At 50.4% G+C, this 23334-nt stretch overlaps 1 protein-coding gene across 8 annotated transcripts in view; it reads right to left on the bottom strand.

Moving 5' to 3' along the window:
* LOC145335766 (ras/Rap GTPase-activating protein SynGAP-like) overlaps positions 1-23334 on the bottom strand; it is a 565240-nt gene that overhangs the window by 179269 nt on the left and 362637 nt on the right. The window contains exon 1 of one of the 8 annotated variants that reach the window (XM_080181497.1): positions 18934-19151. The exons of the other annotated variants lie outside the window; for them this stretch is intronic. The gene's annotated coding sequence lies outside the window, so the exon portion shown is untranslated. Of the gene's footprint in view, positions 1-18933; positions 19152-23334 lie in introns of those variants that run through there. 8 annotated transcript variants of the gene reach the window in all.

Below are 23334 nucleotides of genomic sequence, written 5' to 3' on the forward strand. Positions count from 1 at the left end.
TTTAATTTGATTTATTATTGTCACATGTATTAACATCGAATGAAAAGTATTGTTTCTTGTGTGCTATACAGACAAAACATACTGTTTGTAGAAAAGGAAACGAAAGAGTGCAGAATATAGTGTTACAGTCATAGCTAGGGTGCAGAGAAAGATCCACTTAATGCAAGGTAAGTCCATTCAAAAGTCTGACAGCAGCTGGGAAGAAGCCGTTCTTGAGTCAATTGGTATGTGACCTCAGATTTTTGTATCTTTTTCCCATGGAAGAAGGTGGAAGAGGGAATGCCTGGGGTCCTTAATTATGCTAGCTGCTTTGCCGAGGCAGTAGGAAGTGTAGACAGAGTCAGTGGATGGGAGGCTGGTTTGCATGTTGGATTGGGCTACATTCACAACCTTTTGTAGTTTCTTGCGGTCTTGGGCAGAGCAGGAGCCATACCAAGCTGTGATAAAACCAGAAAGAATGCTTTTATGGTACATCTGTAAAAGTTGGTGAGAGTGGTAGCTGACATGCCAAATTCCCTTAGTCTTCTATGAAAGTAGGTGGGCTTTTTTAACTATAGTGTCAGCATGGGGGGACCAGGACAGGTTGCTGGTGATCTGGATACCTAAAACCTTGAAGTTCTCAAGCCTTTCTACTTTGTCCTCGTTGACATAGACGGGGTATGTTCTCCTTTACGCTTCCTGAAGTCGATGACAATTCCCTTCATTTTGTTGACATTGAAGATTTAATAATGATTTAATTTTCTTTAAGTTTTGTTCAGTAAAAGAAATTCATTGTACCAGTCCTGTCCTCCTCTGTTCAAAGGAATGAATAAACCTACATGTGCCAGTGAAATGGATGGTGTCAGCTTTTTGTTGGAACTGCACTCATCCAGGTAAGTGGAAAGATTACCATCATACTCCTGACTTGTGCCTTGTAGATGGTTGCCATGCTCTGGCGAGTCAGGAGGTGAGTTACATGCCTCAGACATACTCTAGTAGCTACAGCTACTGACAAATGGTAATCCCCAGGATGTTGATGGTGGGGAATTCAGCAATGGTAATGCCATTAAATGTCAAGGGCGATGGTTAGATCTTCTCTTGTTGGAGATGGTCAACGCCTGGCACTTGTGCAGCGTGAATTATACTTGCTACTTGTCAGCCAAAGCCTGAATATTGTCCAGGTCTTGCTGCACACGAGTACAGACTGCTTCACTAACTGTGGAGTCGCAAATGGGATTGAACGTTGTTGCAGTCATCAGCCAACATCCCTTCTAATATTATGATGGAAGAAAGGTCATTGATGAATTGGCTGAAGATTGTTGGGCCAAGGATATTACCCTGAAGAACCCCTGGGACTGAGATGATTGATCTCCAACAACTACAGCCATCTTCCTTAGTGCCAGGTATGACATCAGTCTGCTGAGGGTTTTCCCACTGATTCCCGTTCACTCCATTTGCTGCGGCTCCTTGATGCCGCACTCAGTCAAATGCTAACTTGATGTCAAGGCCAGTCACTCTCACATCAGCTCTGGCATTCAGTTCTTTTGTTCATATTTGAACCAAGGCCGTAATGAGGCCTGGAGCAGGGTGACCATGGCAAAAATCAAACTGAGTATCCGTGAGCAGGTTTTTACTCAGTGAGTGATGCTTGATAGGACTGTTAATGATCCCTTCCAGCACTTTAATCTTGATCATCAGTAAAGTGAGTCTAATCAGTCTAATCTTGATCATCAGTAGACTGATGGGATGATAATTGGTTGGATTTGATTTGTCCTGCTTTTTGTATACAGGACATACAGCTGTACTAGAAAAGCTTGGTTAGAGGCATGGCAAGTTCTGGAGCATAAGTCTTCAGTACTACAACTGGAATATTGTCAGGGCCCATTGCCTTTGCAGAATCCGGTGCCTTCAGCCATTTCTTGATATCATGTGAAGTGAATTGAATTGGCTGAAGACTGGCTTCTGTGATGGTGGGCAGCTCCAAAGGAAGCCAAGATGGATCAACCACTTGGCATTGCTGGCTGAAGATTGTTGCAAATGCTACAGCCTTATCTTTTGCACTTTTGTACTGGTCTCCTCTATCACTGAAAATGGAAATATTTGTAGAGTATCCTCCTCTAGTGCATTGTTGTTTAATTGTCCATTCATGCTGGATTGTAGAGCTTAGAACTGATTCTTCGGTTGTGGAATTGCTTAGCTCTGTCTATTACTTGCTGCTTATGCTGTTTGGCACACAAGTATAACATAAGTGTTAAAGCTTCAGCAGGTTGACATTTCATTTTAGGTATGCCTGGTGTTATTCCTGGTATGCTCTCCTGAACTCTTCATTGAACTAGGGTTGATCTCTGGCTTGGTGGTAATGGTGGATTGGGGGAATACACCAAGCCGCGTTACAGATTGTGGTCAAGTACAATTCTGCTGCTGCTGATGGCCCGCAACACCTCATTGATGCCCAGTCTTGAGCTGCTAGATCTGTTTGAAGTCTATACCATTTAGCACAATGGCAGTACAACATGACAGAAGATGTCCTCAGTGAGAAGATGGGACAAGACAAAAAGACTGGTGAGCAATAGGCAAGTATGTTTTTCCCTTGTATTGGTTCCTTCTGCACCCTCCATAATCTCAGTCTACCAGCTATATCCTTTAGACCCCAGCGAACTTGGTCTGTGGTGCTACCGAGCCACTCTTGGTTAAGGACATTGAAATTTCCCACCCAGAGTACATTCTATGCCTTTGCTTCACCCAGTGCTTATTCCAAGTCGCATTCAACTTGGAGGAGTACAGATTCATCAGCTGAATTCAATGGCCACTGATTGAATACTACTATTCCATCAAATGTGGTGGCTCGGTCCTGCCTGTGAGACAGAAACTCTGATGGTGGTGACTGGGACATTATCTGTAAGGTATGATTCTGTGAGTATAACTGTGTCAGGCTGTTGCTTGATTCATTTGTGGGACAGATCTCCCAATTTTGGCACAAGGCCCAAATGTTAGTAAGGAGGACTTTGCAAGGTTAACAGGGCTGGGTTTGCTGCTGTCATTTCTGAAGCCTAGGTGGATGTCAGATATTCCATCTGGTTTCATTCCTTTTTATAAGATTAGTCATGGCCTTGCTACAACTGAGTGACTTCCTGGGCCATTTCTGAGGGCAGATAATAATCAATCACATTGCTGTGAGTGTGGAATCACATATATGCCAGACCAGGTAAGGACATGAGATTTCCTTCCCTAACGGACATGCAGGAAAGATAAGTTTTTAAGACAATCTTTCAGGGTAAACGTTACTCAGAAGAGCATTTCATTTCAGACTTAATCATCAATTGAATTTAAACTCCTCTGGCAACGGTGGTGGGATCTGAATTCACCTCGCTGGAGTATTAAATCACTAATCCATTAACAGTGGCACTACACTACCTTCCCCCAAAACTGAAATCATTTTAAAATATGGACTAGCAGCAAGCCTGATCCACCACCATTCAATAATATCGTGGTCGATCTGATTGCAGCCTCAATTTCATATTCACGCCTAACTTTGAAAACCTTTGACTCCCTTGTTAGTCAAGAATTTGTCTAACTCTGCCTTAGAAATATTCAGTAATTCTGCTTCCACCGCTCTCTGGGGAAGGGACCTCATCTGTCTTATTAAATGGGAGGCCGTTTATTTTTAAAAGGTGTCCCCTAGTTTTAGTCTTTCCTACAAGGGAAAAAAATCCTTTCAGCATTCATCAAACCAAGTCCCCTTAGGATCTTATATGTTTCAATATGATCACTTTTCATTCTTCTAAACTCCAATGGATACAGGCCCACCCTGTCCAAACTTTTCTCATATGATAACCCCCATCCTTGGTATTAGTCGAGTGGATGTATTAGTGAGAGGCAAGGGGAGGTCATGTCTCTCAAACTCGATTGAGTTTTTCAAGGAAGTGACGAAAATGATTGATTGATGAGGGTAGGGTAGTGGATGTTATCTATATGTACTTAAGTAAGACCTTTGACAAGGTCCCTCATGGCAGACTGGTGCAGAAGGTGAAGTTGATTGGGATCAGAGGTGAGCAGGCAAGGTGGATACAAAACTGACTCGGTCAGAGAAGACAGAGGGTAGCAGTGGAAGGGTGCGTTTCTGAATGGAGAGCTGCGACAAGTGATGTTCCTCAGGGTTCAGTGCTGGGACCTTTGCTGTTTGTAATATATATATAATGATTTGGAGGAAATGTAACTGGTTTGATTAGTAAGTTTGTGGATGACACAAAGGTTGGTGGATTTGCGGATAGCGATGAGGACCATCAGAGGATACAGCACGATATCAATCAGTTGGAGACTTGGGCGGAGGGATGACAGATGGAGTTTAATCCAGATAAATATGAGGTAATACAGTTTGGAAGGTCTAATATAGATAGGAAATATACAGTAAATAGCAGAACCCATAAAAGTATTGGTCGGCAAACGGATCTGGGTGTACAGGTACACAGGTCACTGAAAAGTGGCAATGTAGGTGAAGAAGGCATGCGGCATGCTTGCCTTCATTGGCTGGGGCATTGAGTTTAAAAATTGGCAAGTCATGGTGCAGCTTTATAGAACCTTATAGTGTTCAATTCTGTTCGCCACATTACCAGAAGGATGTGGAGGCTTTGGAGAGGGTACAGAAAAGATTTACCAGGAATTTGCCTGGTATGGAGGGTATTAGCCATGAGGAGAGCTTGGAGAAACTTTGTTTGTTCACACTGGAACGACGGAGGTTAAGGGGAGACCTAATAGAAGTCTACAAGATTATGAGAGGCATGGACAGAGTGGATAGTCATAAGCTTTTTCCCAGGGTGCAGGAGTCAATTACTAGGGGGCATAGGTTTAAGGTGTGAAGGGCAAGGCTTAAAGGAGATGTACGAGGCAGATTTTTTACACCGAGAGTAGTGGGTGCCTGAACTCGTTGCCGGGGGAGGTGGTGGAAGCGGATACGGTAGTGACTTTAAGGGGCGTCTTGACAAATATATGAATAGGATGGAATACAGAGATATGGTCCCCATAAGGGTAGGGAGTTTTAGTTAAGTCAGGCAGCATGGTTGGTGCAGGCTTGGAGGGCTGAAGTGCTGTTCCTGTGCTGCAACTTTCTTTGTTCTTTTTCTGTAAGCTCTCTGTTTAAATATACTGCTTTTCTATTCCTTTTGACAAGGCAATCAAGTTCACATTATACTCCATTTGTCAAATTTTGGCCCATTCACTTAACCCGCCTATATCTTTTTGTAGACTCCTCACATTCTCTTTGTAAGTTACTTTCCTATCCATCTTTGTGTTACCATCAAATTTGGCAAATATACATTCCATCATTCAAGTCATTGATATAAACTGCAAAGAGTTGAGGTCCCAGCGCTGGGCGCTGTGGAACTCCACTTGTCACATCTTCTCAACTAGAAAAATACTCATTTGTGCCTTCTCTCTGTTTCCTGTTAGCTAACCAATTCTGTATTCACGTTAATATGCTATTCCCTAAGCTCCTATTTTGCTTAATAACCTTTAACGAGGCAGCTTTTCAGATACCATCTGGAAATCCAATCACACAGGTTTCACTTCCTCCACATTGCATGTTGCTTCTTCAAAGAACTCTACTAACAAGTAAAACATGATTTCGCTTTCACAAAGCCATGTTGGTTGGAATTTTCCAGCCATTCACATTCTGCACCCCTGCAAGCAAGGATGGAGAATTTGGCACTCAACAGAATCTCCATTCACTGCAGCGAGACCAGAGAATCCTGCTGGTGTGAACGATCAGAAAATTCCAGCCACTGTCTCTGCCTGATTGCTTTGAGATGGTCTAAGTGCCCTCTTATAACTCCTTACTAATGATGGAGGTTAAGCAAACTGGCCTGTAGATTCCTGCTTTCTGTCTTCCTTCAATGGTGGAATCACATTCCCAATTTTCTAACCTGATCAGACCTTTTATATCACAGAGTTATTGTGAATTCTGACCAGAGAGAGAGTGTGCAATATCTGCTCCGCTCCCCCATTTATACTGGCCTGATACTGCCATTTGATGCCAAACGTTCAAATGAGCATGAGAGATTACAGTTCAAAAACTGTCAGCTAATAATAATTAATAAACCTATTAATTGTCACAATATCCTGATGTCCAAAGGGAATCTTCCCACTGTTTATACCGTCACTGACACACACACAGTGATGTGGAGATGCCGGCGTTGGACTGGGGTAAACACAGTAAGAAGTCTCACAACACCAAGTTAATCATGGGTTGGACTTTAACCTGGTGTTGTGAGACTTCTTAATGTGTACACACAGAGAAAACAGAGGGAATCTTTTTGCTGTGTGTATAATGTCACTGACACATGCAGAGAGAGACCAGAGGGAATCTTCCCGCTGTGAGACCAGAGGGCATCTTCCCACCTTGTTTATAATATCAGTGATGCAGAGAGAGAAAGAAATAGGCAAGAGTAAATCTTCCCGCTGTGTTTATAATGTCACTGACACACACACAGACCAGTGGGAATCTTCCCGCTGTGTTTATACTGTCACTGACACACACACACAGACCAGAGGGAATCTTCCCGCTGTGTTTATACTGTCACTGACACACACACACAGACCAGAGGGAATCTTCCCGCTGTGTTTATACTGTCACTGACATACACACAGACCAGAGGGAATCTTCCCACTTTGTTTGTAATGTCACTGACAAACAGAGACCAAAGGGAATCTTCCCACTGTGTTTATAAAGACACTGACACACACACAGACCGGAGGGAATCTTCCCGCTGTGTTTATAAAGACACTGACACACACACTCAGACCGGAAGGAATCTTCCTGCTGTGTTTATAAAGACACTGACACACACACACAGACCGGAAGGAATCTTCCTGCTGTGTTTATAAAGACACTGACACACACAGACCGGAGGAAATCTTCCCGCTGTGTTTATAATGTCACTGATATAGAGAGAGACCAGAGGGAATCTTCCCGCTGTCAGACCAGAGGGAATCTTCCTGCTGTGTTTGTAATGTCACTGACACATACACACACAAACCAGAGGGAATCTTCCTGCTGTGTTTGCAATGTCACTGACACACAGACCAGAGGGAATCTTCCTGCTGTGTTTGTAATGTCACTGACACACAGACCAGAGGGAATCTTCCTGCTGTGTTTGCAATGTCACTGACACAGACCAGAGGGAATCTTCCCGCTGTTTGCAATGTCACTGACACACAGACCAGAGGGAATCTTCCTGCTGTGTTTGCAATGTCACTGACACACAGACCAGAGGGAATCTTCCTGCTGTGTTTGTAATGTCACTGACACATAAACACAGCAGGAAGATTCCCTCTGGTCTGTGTGTGTGTAATGTCACTGACACACAGACCAGAGGGAATCTTCCTGCTGTGTTTGCAATGTCACTGACACACAGACCAGAGGGAATCTTCCCGCTGTGTTTGTAATGTCACTGACACACACACACAGAGACCAGGGGGAATCTTCCCGCTGTGTTTGTAATGTCACTCTCACACACACACACACAGACCAGAGGGAATCTTCCCGCTGTGTTTGTAATGTCACTCACACACACAGACCAGAGGGAATCTTCCCGCTGTGTTTGTAATGTCACTGACACACACACACACAGACCAGAGGGAATCTTCCCGCTGTGTTTGTAATGTCACACACCCACACACACACCAGAGGGAATCTTCCTGCTGTGTTTGTAATGTCACTGACACACAGACCAGAGGGAATCTTCCTGCTGTGTTTGCAATGTCACTGACACACAGACCAGAGGGAATCTTCCTGCTGTGTTTGTAATGTCACTGACACACAGACCAGAGGGAATCTTCCCGCTGTGTTTGTAATGTCACTTACACACAGACCAGAGGGAATCTTCCTGCTGTGTTTGCAATGTCACTGACACACAGACCAGAAGGAATCTTCCCGCTGTGTTTGTAATGTCACTGACACACACACACACACACGCACACAGACCAGAGGGAATCTTCCCGCTGTGTTTGTAATGTCACTGACACATACACACACAGACCAGAGGGAATCTTCCTGCTGTGTTTGTAATGTCACTGACACACAGACCAGAGGGAATCTTCCTGCTGTGTTTGCAATGTCACTGACACACAGACCAGAGGGAATCTTCCTGCTGTGTTTGTAATGTCACTGACACACAGACCAGAGGGAATCTTCCTGCTGTGTTTGTAATGTCACTGACACACAGACCAGAGGGAATCTTCCCGCTGTGTTTGTAATGTCACTGACACACACACACACACACACACACACACACACAGACCAGGGGGAATCTTCCCGCTGTGTTTGTAATGTCACACACACACACACACACACACAGACCAGAGGGAATCTTCCCGCTGTGTTTGTAATGTCACACACACAGACCAGAGGGAATCTTCCTGCTGTGTTTGTAATGTCACTGACACACAGACCAGAGGGAATCTTCCTGCTGTGTTTGTAATGTCACTGACACACAGACCAGAGGGAATCTTCCTGCTGTGTTTGTAATGTCACTGACACACAGACCAGAGGGAATCTTCCCGCTGTGTTTGTAATGTCACTGACACACACACACACACACACAGACCAGGGGGAATCTTCCCGCTGTGTTTGTAATGTCACACACACAGACACACACACACAGACCAGAGGGAATCTTCCCGCTGTGTTTGTAATGTCACACACACAGACCAGAGGGAATCTTCCTGCTGTGTTTGCAATGTCACTGACACACAGACCAGAGGGAATCTTCCTGCTGTGTTTGTAATGTCACTGACACACAGACCAGAGGGAATCTTCCTGCTGTGTTTGTAATGTCACTGACACACAGACCAGAGGGAATCTTCCCGCTGTGTTGTAATGTCACTGACACACACACACCACACACACAGACCAGGGGGAATCTTCCCGCTGTGTTTGTAATGTCACACACACACACACACACACACACACACACACAGACCAGAGGGAATCTTCCCGCTGTGTTTGTAATGTCACACACACAGACCAGAGGGAATCTTCCTGCTGTGTTTGTAATGTCACTGACACACAGACCAGAGGGAATCTTCCCGCTGTGTTTGTAATGTCACTGACACACACACACACACACACACACACACACAGACCAGGGGAATCTCCCGCTGTGTTTGTAATGTCACACACACACACCACACACAGACCAGAGGGAATCTTCCCGCTGTGTTTGTAATGTCACACACACACACACACAGACCAGAGGGAATCTTCCTGCTGTGTTTGTAATGTCATGACACAGACACACACACACACACCAGAGGGCATCTTCCCGCTGTGTTTGTAATGTCACTGACACACAGGCAAACGGAATTTTCAGCATTCTTCACTCTGTTATTGTTACGTAGACCAGAGAGAAAGGTTCATTTTCAATATTATTTATGCATATCAAGTAAAGCATGTGTACTCTCTCAGTTGCTGGATTAGTTACGCTGTTGGACCAGTAGCCTGAAGCAGAGAAAGGATTTTGAATCCCAGCATGGTTGCTGATGACTTGCATTTGAAATAATTTAATCAAAATTTGGAATAAGCAGCTGGTATCAATAATCAGGAGCAAAATGCTCTTAAATTATTGGAAAAACCACATCTGGGGTCTCTCAGGTAAGGGTTTCCGGCACGCTTGCATAAGTCTGAGACCCACGACAGCATGGCTTCAACTGTTAAGGGCCCTCTGAAACAGCACGTCACTCAGTAGTGTTCAAGAGGTGGCTCCCCAGCATCTCCTCAAGGTTCATTTGCAGTACACAATGCAATGGTGACCTCGTCAGCAACATCAGTGCATGAAAACCTGTCAATGGAGCATTCTGCTGAAAGATATTTACATAACATCTGAACTGAGCTTCAAAAGCAAAATGGTTATTCAAAATCACCAATCAAATGGTTTCCTAGCAACCAGGTGAAACCAGCTGATATTTCCACCTGCGGAAGGTAAGCACGGGCTCTTCATGTTTACATTCCTGAAGCTGCAATCGCTCTCAGTCTTGTTGAATCAAACACACACCCAGCTTTTCGGGTTTATTACAGGTCAGGGTGATCCAGGAAGGACGGAAGTGATGAAGGTGGATGCCTTTGGGTCAGGTTCCGACTGCAGTTCCAAATATTAAATGTCTCTGGCTCGTCACTCATGCCACAGAATAAAACTATCAGTCAGGCAATACAGTGCCCCCAGAACAGTTCATTCATCAAGCCCCCTATCACTACAACCAAATATTCACACTCCTATTGACTACAGCCCAGCCAACTATTACTCATAACTCATTACTTACATAGATCAGCTAATCAATTAAAAGTGAAGGGGACAAGATGGGGTGAGAAGTGCGGGGGGGAGGGAAGGGCTGCAGGGAGAGAGAGAGGGTAGTGGGGGGAGAGACAGAGGGGGAGTGAGAGGGGGTGGAGCACCGAGAGCAAGAGGGGATGGGGCAGGGAGAGTGAGGGGGGCGGGGTAGGGGATAGCGAGGGGGAGGGGGGGCAGGGAGAGCCAGAGGTGGCAGGGCAAGGGGCTGAGTGGGGGTCGGGCAGGGGGAAGCGAGAGAGGGCAGGGGAAGCGAGAGGGGGTGGGGTGGGGCAGTGAGAAGGGGTGGGGCAAGAAGTGAGGGGTGGGAGAACGAGAGGGGGCGTGGTAGGGGGTGAGAGGAGCAGCGCAGGGAGTAAGAAAGGGTGGGGCAGCGTGAGGGGGGGTAGGGTGGGGCAGGGCAGGGGGAGTAAAAGGGGCGGGGCAGGGCGGGGGTGTGAGAGGGGGCACGTCAGGGGAGTAAGGGGGCAGGGCAGGAAGCAAGGGGATAGGGGGTAAGGGGCGGGGGAAGGGGGAGCGAGAGGAGGTGGTTTGGCGAAAGTGGGGGGAAGCGAGAGGGGGAGGGTCGAGCAAGAGGGGGCGGGGAATGAGGGGTGCGGGTCAAGGGGAGCAAGCGGGTGGTAGGTCAGTGGGGAGCAAGGGGAGTGGATCAGTGGGGTGCGGGTTGGGGGGAGCGAGGGGGTGGTGGCGGGTCAGTGGGGAGCGAGGGGAGTGCATCAGTGGGGAGCAAGGGGGGCAGATCAGGGTGAGCGAGAGGGGGTGGGGCAGAAGTGAGGGAGTGGGGTGGGGATTGAGAGGTGTATGTCAGGTGGAGCGAGGGGGCGGGGGCAGAAGTGAGCGAGATGGGGCGGGGGCAGGGATGAGCGAGATGGGGCGGGGGCAGGGATGAGCGAGATGGGGCGGGGGCAGGGATGAGCGAGATGGGGCGGGGGCAGGGATGAGCGAGATGGGGCGGGGGCAGGGATGAGCGAGATGGGGCGGGGGCAGGGATGAGCGAGATGGGGCGGGGGCAGGGATGAGCGAGATGGGGCGGGGGCAGGGATGAGCGAGATGGGGCGGGGGCAGGGATGAGCGAGATGGGGCGGGGGCAGGGATGAGCGAGATGGGGCGGGGGCAGGGATGAGCGAGATGGGGCGGGGGCAGGGATGAGCGAGATGGGGCGGGGGCAGGGATGAGCGAGATGGGGCGGGGGCAGGGATGAGCGAGATGGGGCGGGGGCAGGGATGAGCGAGATGGGGCGGGGGCAGGGATGAGCGAGATGGGGCGGGGGCAGGGATGAGCGAGATGGGGCGGGGGCAGGGATGAGCGAGATGGGGCGGGGGCAGGGATGAGCGAGATGGGGCGGGGGCAGGGATGAGCGAGATGGGGCGGGGGCAGGGATGAGCGAGATGGGGCGGGGGCAGGGATGAGCGAGATGGGGCGGGGGCAGGGATGAGCGAGATGGGGCGGGGGCAGGGATGAGCGAGATGGGGCGGGGGCAGGGATGAGCGAGATGGGGCGGGGGCAGGGATGAGCGAGATGGGGCGGGGGCAGGGATGAGCGAGATGGGGCGGGGGCAGGGATGAGCGAGATGGGGCGGGGGCAGGGATGAGCGAGATGGGGCGGGGGCAGGGATGAGCGAGATGGGGCGGGGGCAGGGATGAGCGAGATGGGGCGGGGGCAGGGATGAGCGAGATGGGGCGGGGGCAGGGATGAGCGAGATGGGGCGGGGGCAGGGATGAGCGAGATGGGGCGGGGGCAGGGATGAGCGAGATGGGGCGGGGGCAGGGATGAGCGAGATGGGGCGGGGGCAGGGATGAGCGAGATGGGGCGGGGGCAGGGATGAGCGAGATGGGGCGGGGGCAGGGATGAGCGAGATGGGGCGGGGGCAGGGATGAGCGAGATGGGGCGGGGGCAGGGATGAGCGAGATGGGGCGGGGGCAGGGATGAGCGAGATGGGGCGGGGGCAGGGATGAGCGAGATGGGGCGGGGGCAGGGATGAGCGAGATGGGGCGGGGGCAGGGATGAGCGAGATGGGGCGGGGGCAGGGATGAGCGAGATGGGGCGGGGGCAGGGATGAGCGAGATGGGGCGGGGGCAGGGATGAGCGAGATGGGGCGGGGGCAGGGATGAGCGAGATGGGGCGGGGGCAGGGATGAGCGAGATGGGGCGGGGGCAGGGATGAGCGAGATGGGGCGGGGGCAGGGATGAGCGAGATGGGGCGGGGGCAGGGATGAGCGAGATGGGGCGGGGGCAGGGATGAGCGAGATGGGGCGGGGGCAGGGATGAGCGAGATGGGGCGGGGGCAGGGATGAGCGAGATGGGGCGGGGGCAGGGATGAGCGAGATGGGGCGGGGGCAGGGATGAGCGAGATGGGGCGGGGGCAGGGATGAGCGAGATGGGGCGGGGGCAGGGATGAGCGAGATGGGGCGGGGGCAGGGATGAGCGAGATGGGGCGGGGGCAGGGATGAGCGAGATGGGGCGGGGGCAGGGATGAGCGAGATGGGGCGGGGGCAGGGATGAGCGAGATGGGGCGGGGGGCAGGGATGAGCGAGATGGGGCGGGGGCAGGGATGAGCGAGATGGGGCGGGGGCAGGGATGAGCGAGATGGGGCGGGGGCAGGGATGAGCGAGATGGGGCGGGGGCAGGGATGAGCGAGATGGGGCGGGGGCAGGGATGAGCGAGATGGGGCGGGGGCAGGGATGAGCGAGATGGGGCGGGGGCAGGGATGAGCGAGGGGGGCGGGGGCAGGGATGAGCGAGGGGGGCGGGGGCAGGGATGAGCGAGGGGGGCGGGGGCAGGGATGAGCGAGGGGGGGCGGGGGCAGGGATGAGCGAGGGGGGGCGGGGGCAGGGATGAGCGAGGGGGGGGCGGGGGCAGGGATGAGCGAGGGGGGGCGGGGGCAGGGATGAGCGAGGGGGGCGGGGCAGGGATGAGCGAGGGGGGGCGGGGGCAGGGATGAGCGAGGGGGGGCGGGGGCAGGGATGAGCGAGGGGGGGCGGGGGCAGGGATGAGCGAGGGGGGGCGGGGGCAGGGATGAGCGAGGGGGGGCGGGGGCAGGGATGAGCGAGGGGGGGCGGGGGCAGGGATGAGCGAGGGGGGGCGGGGGCAGGGATGAGCGAGGGGGGGCGGGGGCAGGGATGAGCGAGGGGGGGCGGGGGCAGGGATGAGCGAGGGGGGGCGGGGGCAGGGATGAGCGAGGGGGGGCGGGGGCAGGGATGAGCGAGGGGGGGCGGGGGCAGGGATGAGCGAGGGGGGGCGGGGGCAGGGATGAGCGAGGGGGGGCGGGGGCAGGGATGAGCGAGGGGGGGCGGGGGCAGGGATGAGCGAGGGGGGGCGGGGGCAGGGATGAGCGAGGGGGGGCGGGGCAGGGATGAGCGAGGGGGGGCGGGGGCAGGGATGAGCGAGGGGGGGGCGGGGGCAGGGATGAGCGAGGGGGGGCGGGGGCAGGGATGAGCGAGGGGGGGCGGGGGCAGGGATGAGCGAGGGGGGGCGGGGGCAGGGATGAGCGAGGGGGGGCGGGGGCAGGGATGAGCGAGGGGGGGCGGGGGCAGGGATGAGCGAGGGGGGGCGGGGGCAGGGATGAGCGAGGGGGGGCGGGGGCAGGGATGAGCGAGGGGGGGCGGGGGCAGGGATGAGCGAGGGGGGGCGGGGGCAGGGATGAGCGAGGGGGGGCGGGGGCAGGGATGAGCGAGGGGGGGCGGGGGCAGGGATGAGCGAGGAGGGGGCGGGGGCAGGGATGAGCGATGGGGGCGGGGGCAGGGATGAGCGAGATGGGGCGGCGGGGCAGGGATGAGCGAGAGGGCGGCGGGGGCAGGGATGAGCGAGGGGGGGCGGGGGCAGGGATGAGCGAGGGGGGGGCGGGGGCAGGATGAGCGAGATGGGGCGGGGCAGGGATGAGCGAGATGGGGCGGGGGCAGGGATGAGCGAGATGGGGGCGGGGGCAGGGATGAGCGAGGGGGGGGCGGGGGCAGGGATGAGCGAGGGGGGGCGGGGGCAGGGATGAGCGAGGGGGGGGCGGGGGCAGGGATGAGCGAGGGGGGGGCGGGGGCAGGGATGAGCGAGGGGGGGTGGGGGCAGGGATGAGCGAGGGGGGGGCGGGGGCAGGGATGAGCGAGGGGGGGGCGGGGGCAGGGATGAGCGAGAAGGGACGGGGGTGGAGGCAGAAGTGAGCGAGAGGGGGCGAGGAGGGCAGGGGAAGCGAGTGCGAATGTGTCGGGGGGCGGGGTGGGTCGGGTTGCAAGGGTGTGTGTGTGTGGAGGGGATGGTGGGTGGGTGTGTGTGTGGAGGGGATGGTGGGTGGGTGTGTGTGTAGAGGGGATGGTGGGTGGGTGTGTGTAGAGGGGAGGGTGGGTGGGTGTGTGTGTGTGTAGAGGGGAGGGAGGGGGGAGGGAGAGGAGGAGGGGAGGGAGGGAGAGGAGGGGGGAGGGGGGGGGGAGAGGGGGGAGGGTGGGTGTAGGGGGGAGGGAGAGGGGGGAGGGTGGGTGGGTGTGTAGGGGGGGAGGGGGGGAGAAGAGGCGGGCAGGGGGAGTAACAAAGGGGGCAAGGCAGGGGGAACAATAGGGGTGGGGCAGGGCAGAGCAGGCAGAGTCGAGGGGGAGGGGCGGGGGCAGAGAGGGGGGTGGAGAAGGCAGAGGAGGTTGTTGATGGGCTGGGGTGGGGCTGGGGGTGGGGGTGGGGCTGAGGGAGAAGTGCTGAGTGACCGAGAAGGCAGGGCCAAGAGGGAGCAAACATGGGATGGGGGGCAGGGGTGGGAGTGGCTGGTGAGAGAGAGTATGCCAGGAACGGGGAGGGAGAAAATGCCAGTGGAGGAGACAGTGAAAACATGGGAATGGAGAAGGAGATTGTAGATGGCATGATGGAGAGGGAGACAAAAGGTAAGAGGATGGTGAAGAGAGGGTGTGGGTGGAGACAGAACAAAAGTTTGCAGGGCTCAGGCATAACTTGGAGGAAACGCGTAGGGTGGCAAGGGTTTAGAATGTCGTGTGGGTGGGAGACTTCAATACCCATTACCAAGAACGGCTTGGTAGTACCACAAGTGACTGAGTTGGTCAGTTCCTAAAGGACAAAACTGCTGGACTGGGTCTGAGGCAGGTAGTGAGTGAACCAACAAAAGGGAAGTAAATGGACCTCACCCCCACCCCCACCCCCACCAAACTGTGTGCTGCAGATGGATCTGCCCATGAAAGTATCAGTAGAAGTGACCATGACACAGTTCCTGTGGAGATGCAGTCCAATTTTCACATTGTGAAAACCCTCCAAAGTGTTTTGTGGCACTATCACCATGCTAAATGGGATAGATTTCAAACAATACATCTAACAACTCAAAACCAGGCATCTATGAAATGATGTGGACCATCAGCAGCAGTAGCAGAATTGTATACAATTAGGACTAATTGTTAGAAGTAGTTCAGAAAAGGTTTGGATGTCTAATGCGGATAAGTTGGACAAGTTAAGCCTATGCCCATTACAGTTTAGAAGAATGGAAAGTGGACTTATTGAAACATGAGATCCTGAGGGAATTTCATACGGTAGACAGACGAAGATCCTTCCACTTTTAGGAGAGACTAAAAGCAGGGAACATATTTAAGAATTAGAGTCCTACTGTTTAAGACGGACATCACGAGATATGTTTTCCCTCAGAAGTTTGTTCGTCTGTAGAATTCTCTTCCCCAGAAAGTAGTAGGGGCTGGATCACTGAATTTATTCAAGCAGAGTTAGATAAATTTTTAATAGAGGGAATCAAAGATAATGAGGGTAGGGCAGATGGCAAATAGGTTTAAAGACCACATCAAAATCAGCCACGATCTAACTGGATGATTGGAACCAGCTCGAAGAGTTGAATAGTCGACTCCTGCTCTGAAGCCCTTTGTTCCCATGGCCCAGCAGATCCCTCACTCTGCCCTCAAGCTGTATGATCAACCCTGGTTCAATGAAGAGAGCAGGAGGTCATGCCAGTCACAGCACCAGACACACATTAAATTGAGGCGTCAACCCAGTGAAGCGATAACACAGGACTGCTTATATGCCAAACAGTGGAGGAATCGTATGACATCTAAGTTAAACGATCCCACAAGTAATAGGGTGGATCTATGTTCTGCAGTCCTGCCATATTCAATGGTGAATGCCCGTGGGCAATTAAACAACTAGTAGGAGGAGGAAGGTCCATAAATATCACCATTTTCAATGATGTACGAGCTCAGCACATCAGCAAAAGACAAGGCTGAAGCACTTGCAGCAATAGTCGAGAAAAAATACCAAGTGGATGCTTCACCCACAATGTCAAGAGATCCCTAGCATCACAGATGCCAGTCTTCAGCCAATTCGATTTACTCCACGTGAAATCGAGAATTGACTGGATGCACCGGATAAATTTAAAGGCTATGGGCCCTGACAATATTCCAACAAGCCTTGTGCACCAGAACATGCTGCGCCCTAGCCAAGCTGTTCCAGTACAGCTACAACATTGTCATCTATCTTGGCAGGGTCAAAAATTGCCCAGTATATCCTGCACACAATAAAGCAAGGCAAATCCAATGCGGTGAATTACCTCCCATCAGTCTGCTCTCAATCATCAGTAAAGTGTTGGAAGATATCGCTGAACATGTTATCAAAGCAACTTACTCAGCAATAACTCCTCAGTTTGGATTCTGCCAGGGTCACTCAACTACTTACCTCATTAAAGTCTTGGTTCAAACATGGCAAAATAATCGAATTCCAGCAGTGAAATGACAGTCCTTGAGAGTCAAGACAGCATTTGACCAAGTGTGGCATCAAGGCGTCCTACCAACACCAGAGTCAATGGGAATCGGGAGGGAAAATGCTTCACTGTTAGAGTTAAACCTGACACAAAGGATGATGGTTGTAGTTGTTGGAAATTAATCATCTCAATTCCTAGATATTACTGCAGCAATCCCTCAGGGTGGTGTCCTCGGCCTTCATCAATGACCTTCCTTCATCAATGACCTTCCTTCCATCAGAAGTGGAGATGTTCACTAATGACTGCACAATGTCCAGCACCATCGTAAGGGAGGCAGTGGCCGAATGGTATTATGGCTACACGATTAATCCAATAACTCAACTAGTGTTCTGGGAACCCGGGTTCGAATCGTGCCACAGTAGATGGTGGAATTTCAATTCAATAAAAAATATCTGGAATTAAGAATCTATTGATGACCACGAAACCATTGTCGATTGTCGGAAAAACCCATCTGGTTCACGAATGTCCTTCAGGGAAGGAAATCTACCATCCTTACCTGGTCTGATCTTCATATGACTCTAGAGCCACAGCAACGTGGTTGAGTCTCAAATGCCATCAGGCAGCTACGGATGGGCAGTAAATGCTGGTCAGCCAGCAACACCTACATCCCACAAGTGATTGAAAAATAATTGTTGAACCCTCAGATACTGAAGCAGTTCATGTCCATGTATTACCCAGACAACATTCAGGCTTGAGCTGATAAAGGGTAAGTAATATTTGCCCCACACGAGTGCCAGGCAATGACCATCTTCAACCCTTGATGTTCAATAGCATCACCATTGCTGAGTTCCCCACTATCAACACATCATTAACCAGAAACTAAACTAAACCAGCCATTTAAATCCTGTGACTACAAGAGCAGGTCAGAGGCTAGGAATTCTGAGATGAATAACTCATCTCCTGGCTTCCAAAGCCTGTCCAAAATCTACAAGGCACAAGTTAGATCTAGATTGGAATCATCCTCACTTGCCTGGATGGGTTCAGCTCCAACAACACTCAAGAAGGACAAAACAGCCTGCATGATTGGCACCACAGCCACAAACAGAGGGGAGGTGGGCAGATAGGCCACAGACAAGGCCGGGGCAGAGGGGGACAGGGGAGAGCAGGTGGAGCAAAACATTAACCAGATGTTGTCCATGATGCAAAATATTCATCAGTTATTGTTTTAGATCTCAACTGAGCTGAACAATAGTACTTTCAGACGAAAAACATCTTTAGATCTCTTTTTGTTACATAAATCGCTGCCCGAGACGGCCCTACAGGCGAACACATCGCCATCTGAAGAGACACAACACAGTGCGGGTACAGCTTTAAGAGGCAGGAGGTGGCGATTGAATGTTCTTACTGTGTCACACCGCAACTTCAGGAGAATAACACAGCAATCTGTCTCCCCCCAGCTTCCCCCCCCCCACCTTTCCCTTTGTTAACGAAATACTTGAGCAATGTCTGTACCAACCGCAAGATCATACTGCAAATCACTAAAAGTACCACCAGAGCTAGATGTTTGAAAAGCCCTTCAAGTTGAGTTGGACTGAGAGTTCATGAGGGAGGGTGAGGAAGGACAGAAACCAACCTCCACCTCCCCCCCCCCCCCCCGCCCTCACCAAAACAAAATGAAGATCAATAATGGTACCGATACGCAATAAAATTGATCTTTTATTTTCGGAGAGCATTCAGTTTGTAAGCCAACAAAACAGAAGAAGCCTGTGTCCGGAGAAGCTTTGTAAAAGATAGAACTGACTGATTCAACAGCTTGCTCGGCAGGGCTTCACTCCCGACACAGGCAGGCAAAGCAAATTATTAAAAATAAAAGCTCAACAATTGGTCCTGTTCAAAATGCAGTGCTTGTGTTTGCAAGTGATTAGAGGCACACACTTACCGCACACTGTTGGGAAAATGCTTTCCTCTCTGGCAAACCCCAATCTACACACACAGCCAGTGAAAGGATGGCACAGCTGCTCGGTATTCCAGGAAGCGGGATATTGGGATCATTCTCCAAGCCATCCCATGGGAGTTGTGTTTTTTTTTCTCTGCCCCTCCCTCTCTCACTTTCTGTCTCTCGCACTTTACACTGCAGCTCCGCTCTGCTCTCTCTCGTTTCTCTCCTACCCCTTCCAGCTGTCAATCACCGCGCCCCGCCTCCGGCTCCACCCGTGGGCACAGGGGTACGCCAATCAGAGGGCCCCTTCTCGGTGATTGACAGGTGTCCCCGCCCCGCTCCAGGGTCAACGTTCCAAAGTCCTGGCTGCATTCTTGGCAGCTGCCCTCCTTAAAGGGAGAAAGCAGAGAACGGCAGCCCAACCACCGAGCTCCACCCTACCATTCAACTCTTGATGCCACTGCAAGAACATTCATTTCTCCTTCTCACGTTTCCAAGCTTCACTGCAGCACCAATGCCGCCTCCTCCGATTCCCCACCAGCTCCGCAACAAGTCGTGCTTTCACTTGGCACATCATTATTAATAAAACACTGGCGCACTCCTTCAGTACTCAGCACTGGGTACAGAAACACTCCTTTAGTACTCAGCACTGGGTCCAGAAACACTCCTTAAGTCCTCAGAGGGCACTGGATGCAGTAACACTGCTTCAGTACTCAGAAAGCAGAGTGAAACAGGTACACACACTTCATTACTGTTTTTGAAGGGATGCTCAGCGTGTAACCTAGTTCACCACATGCTCTTGCCCAGTGCACTAAGCTAGTAATGAATTCATTCAGCCACCAGCTGTAGGTCAGCCTGTCCTATTGATTCAGATCCCTTTCACTGGTCGTTCCAACCTTTCATGTGTTCCTGGCAATGTTACATAATGAACAAACTGTGAGCTCATGTCCTCCACTGAACCAGGGGCGTCTCCAACAATTTGGTAAAGGTGGTATCATTGAGGTTGATAGAGTTCTGTAGTTGCCATTCCTTTTTAAGTGGTAGTGATAAGGCAATTTATGTTAGCCATACTTTCAAATGCCTGAATCCACTTTTAAACTGTGTTCTCACGCACCATAAAAATATATCAAAAGTATTTTGGTAACAGCTTGGATCTGGCTTAAATCCATAGTGCCCTATAATTGGCTACAGAACTGTATTTCAACAATGACTTGTAGCTAATGCTGAAGCATACCTGAGTTCCCCATGCAAACGTAACAGCAATATTCAAGAAAGGAGGGAGACAGAACTAGAAGGATAGCAGGACTAGAGGGCACAGCCTCAAGATAAGGGGAGGGGGGCAGTTTAGATCAGAATTGAGGAGGAACTTCTTCACTCAAAGGATGGTGAATCTCTGGAATTCTCTACCCGTTGAAGTGGTGGAGGCTACCTCGCTAAGTATATTTAAGTCACGGGTAGATAGGTTTTTCATAGACAAGGGAATTAAGGGTTATTGGGAAAAAGCGGGAAAGTGGAACTGATCAGCCATGATCTTATTGAATGGTGGGGCAGGCTCGAAGGGCTAGATGGCCTACTCCTGCTCCTATTTCTTATGTTCTTATTTAGAAGCCAGTTAGTTTAACATCTGTCATTGGGTCATTGCTAGAATCCATTAACAAGCAGGACATTTAGAAAATCATAATACAATCAAGCAGATTGGAAGGGAAATTGTGTTTGACAAATTTATTAGAATCCATAGAATTCCTACAATGCAGAAAGAAACCATTTAGCCCATTGAGTCTGCAGCCCCTCTCCAAAAGAACATCCCATCCAGACCCACCCCTTCACCCTATTCCCGCAATCCCACACATTGAACATGGCTAATCTGCCTAACCTACACATTTTTGGACCCTAAGGAGCAATTCACCATGTCCAATCCACCTAACCTGCACATCTTTGGACTGTGGAAGGAAACAGAACAAACTCACGCAGACACGGGGAGAACATACAAACTCCGCACGCCAGAATTGAACCCAGTCCCTGGCGCTGAGAGGCAGCAGTACTAACCACTGTGCTGCCTGTTTTCTGAGGATGAAACAAGCAGGATAGATAAAGGGGAATCAGATGATGTAGTTTATTTGAATTTCCAGAAAACATTTAATGAAGTGCCACATAAAAGGATACTGCACACGATAAGAGGTTGTGGTGTTGGGGATGATATATTAGCATGGATGGAGAATTGATTAACAGAAAACAAGAGAACTGGGATAAATGGGTCATTTTCTGATTGGCAGACTGTAACTGGTGGTGTCACAAGGATCAGTGGTGGGCCTCAACTGTTTCTAATCTATATTGATTAGATATAGGAACTGACTATATTGTGGCCAAATTTGCTGATGGTACAACGATAGGCAGGAAAGCAAGGAGTGTGGCGGATACAAAGGGATCTACAAAGAGATATAGTTAGGTTCAGGGAGTGGGCACAACTTTGGCTGGTGCAGTATAATGAGTTTGTCTATGTGGCAGGAAGCATAGAAAAGCAGAATGTTATTTAAATGGAGAGAGACTTCAGAATGTTGCAGTATAGAGGGATCTGGGTGTCCTTGTACATGAATCATGAAAAGTTACCATGCAACAAGCAATTAGGAAGGTAAATGGAATATTAGCCTTTATTTATTGCATGGTGGAATGGAATATAAAGACACAGAAGTTTTGATTAAACTGTACACAAGTCACTAAGAGTACTGTGTCCGTTTTAGATCTCCTTACATTGAAAGTTCTTCACAGTTCAGTGGGTTGACCCCTGACTTGAAATGGTTGTCTCATAAAGAAAGATTGAACAGCTTAGGCCTGTACTAATTGGAATTTGAAAGAGTGGAAGGTGATCTTATTTAAAGCTGTAAGTTTTTAGGCTGCTTGCCAAGGTAGATGCCTCATGGGGGAACCCAAAACTAGGGCTTACATCTAAAAAAGAGTCTCCCAATACAAAGGAAGTGAGGAGGAACAAAGAACAAAGATGAGCAAAAAACAGTACAGCCCAGGAACAGACCTTTCGACCCTCTGAGCCGAAATGCTCACAATCATGATGCCCTAACTAATCAAAAATAAACCTTCGGCCCACATTTGATCCATATCTGTCTATTCCCTCCCTATTCACATACCCACCTAGATGTTTCTCAAATGTTGCTAATGTGTCTGCTTCCATCACTTCCTCTGGCAAAGCGTTCCAGGCACCCACCACACTCTCTTCATGAGAAACTCCTCCTGTACATCTCCCTCAAAATTTCCCCTTCTCACCTTAAACTTGTCTATGCCTTTCATACTTTTGTAGATCTCTATCAGTGTAGTTATTCCTTGGAATTTTCTTTCCCAGAAAGCAGTGGAGCCTGGGTCATCGAACACACGGCTGAGTTAGACAGATTTTTGATCGAGAAGGGAATCAAGGGGAATGGGGGAGCAGGAAATTTGAGTTGAGGCACAAATCAGATCAGCGATGATCTTACCCAATGGCAGAGCAGGCTTGAGAGGCTGAGTGGCCTATTCCTGCTCCTAATTCTTATGATCTGATGATTGTCCTGAAAGCTGTTCCCTACCTGGGAGACTCTCTGAACGAAGAGGTGCAGGTTATTTGATTTAATTTAAATTACTATTGTCACATGTATTAGTATACAGTGAAAACTATTGTTTCCAGTGTGCTATACAGACAAAGCATTCCGTTCATGGAGAAGGAAAAGAGAGAGTGCAGAATGTAGTGTTACATTCATAGCTAAGGTATAGAGAAAGCTCAGCTTAGTGTGAGGTAGGTCCAGTCAAAAGTCTGATGGCAAGCAGGGAAGAAGCTGTTCTCAAGTCAGTTACTACATGTATCTTTTTTCCCAATGGAAGAAAGTGAAAGAGAGAATGATTATGCTGGCTACTTTTCCAAGGCAATGGGAAGTGCAGACCGTGCCAATGGATGGGAGGCTGATTTGCGTGATTGATTGGGCTACATTCATGACCTGTTTCTTGCGGTCTTGGATAGAGCAGGAGCCATACCAAGCTGTGATACAACCAGAAAGAATGTTTTTTATGGTGCATCCGTAAAAGTTGGTGAGACTTGTGGCTGACATGCCGAATTTCCTTAGCCTTCTGAGAGGCATTGGTGGGCTTTCTTAAATATAATGTCGGCCTGGGGAGACCAGGACATGTTGTTGATCATCTGGACACCTAAAACCTTGTAGCTCTCGACCCTTTCTACTTCGTCCCCATTGATGTAGACAGGTGCATGTTCTCTATGCTTCCAGAAGTCGATGGCTATTTCCTTCATTTTGTTGATATTGAGGGAGAGATTATTGTCATCGCATCAGTTCACCAGATTCTTTATCTCATTCCTGTACTCTGTCTCGTCATTGTTTCAGATCCGAGTCACTACAGTGATGTCAT

The sequence above is a fragment of the Carcharhinus amblyrhynchos genome, unplaced genomic scaffold (assembly GCF_965287045.1).
Source record: "Carcharhinus amblyrhynchos unplaced genomic scaffold, sCarAmb.v2.hapA scaffold_40, whole genome shotgun sequence".
In the NCBI taxonomy this organism is placed as follows: Eukaryota; Metazoa; Chordata; class Chondrichthyes; order Carcharhiniformes; family Carcharhinidae; genus Carcharhinus; species Carcharhinus amblyrhynchos.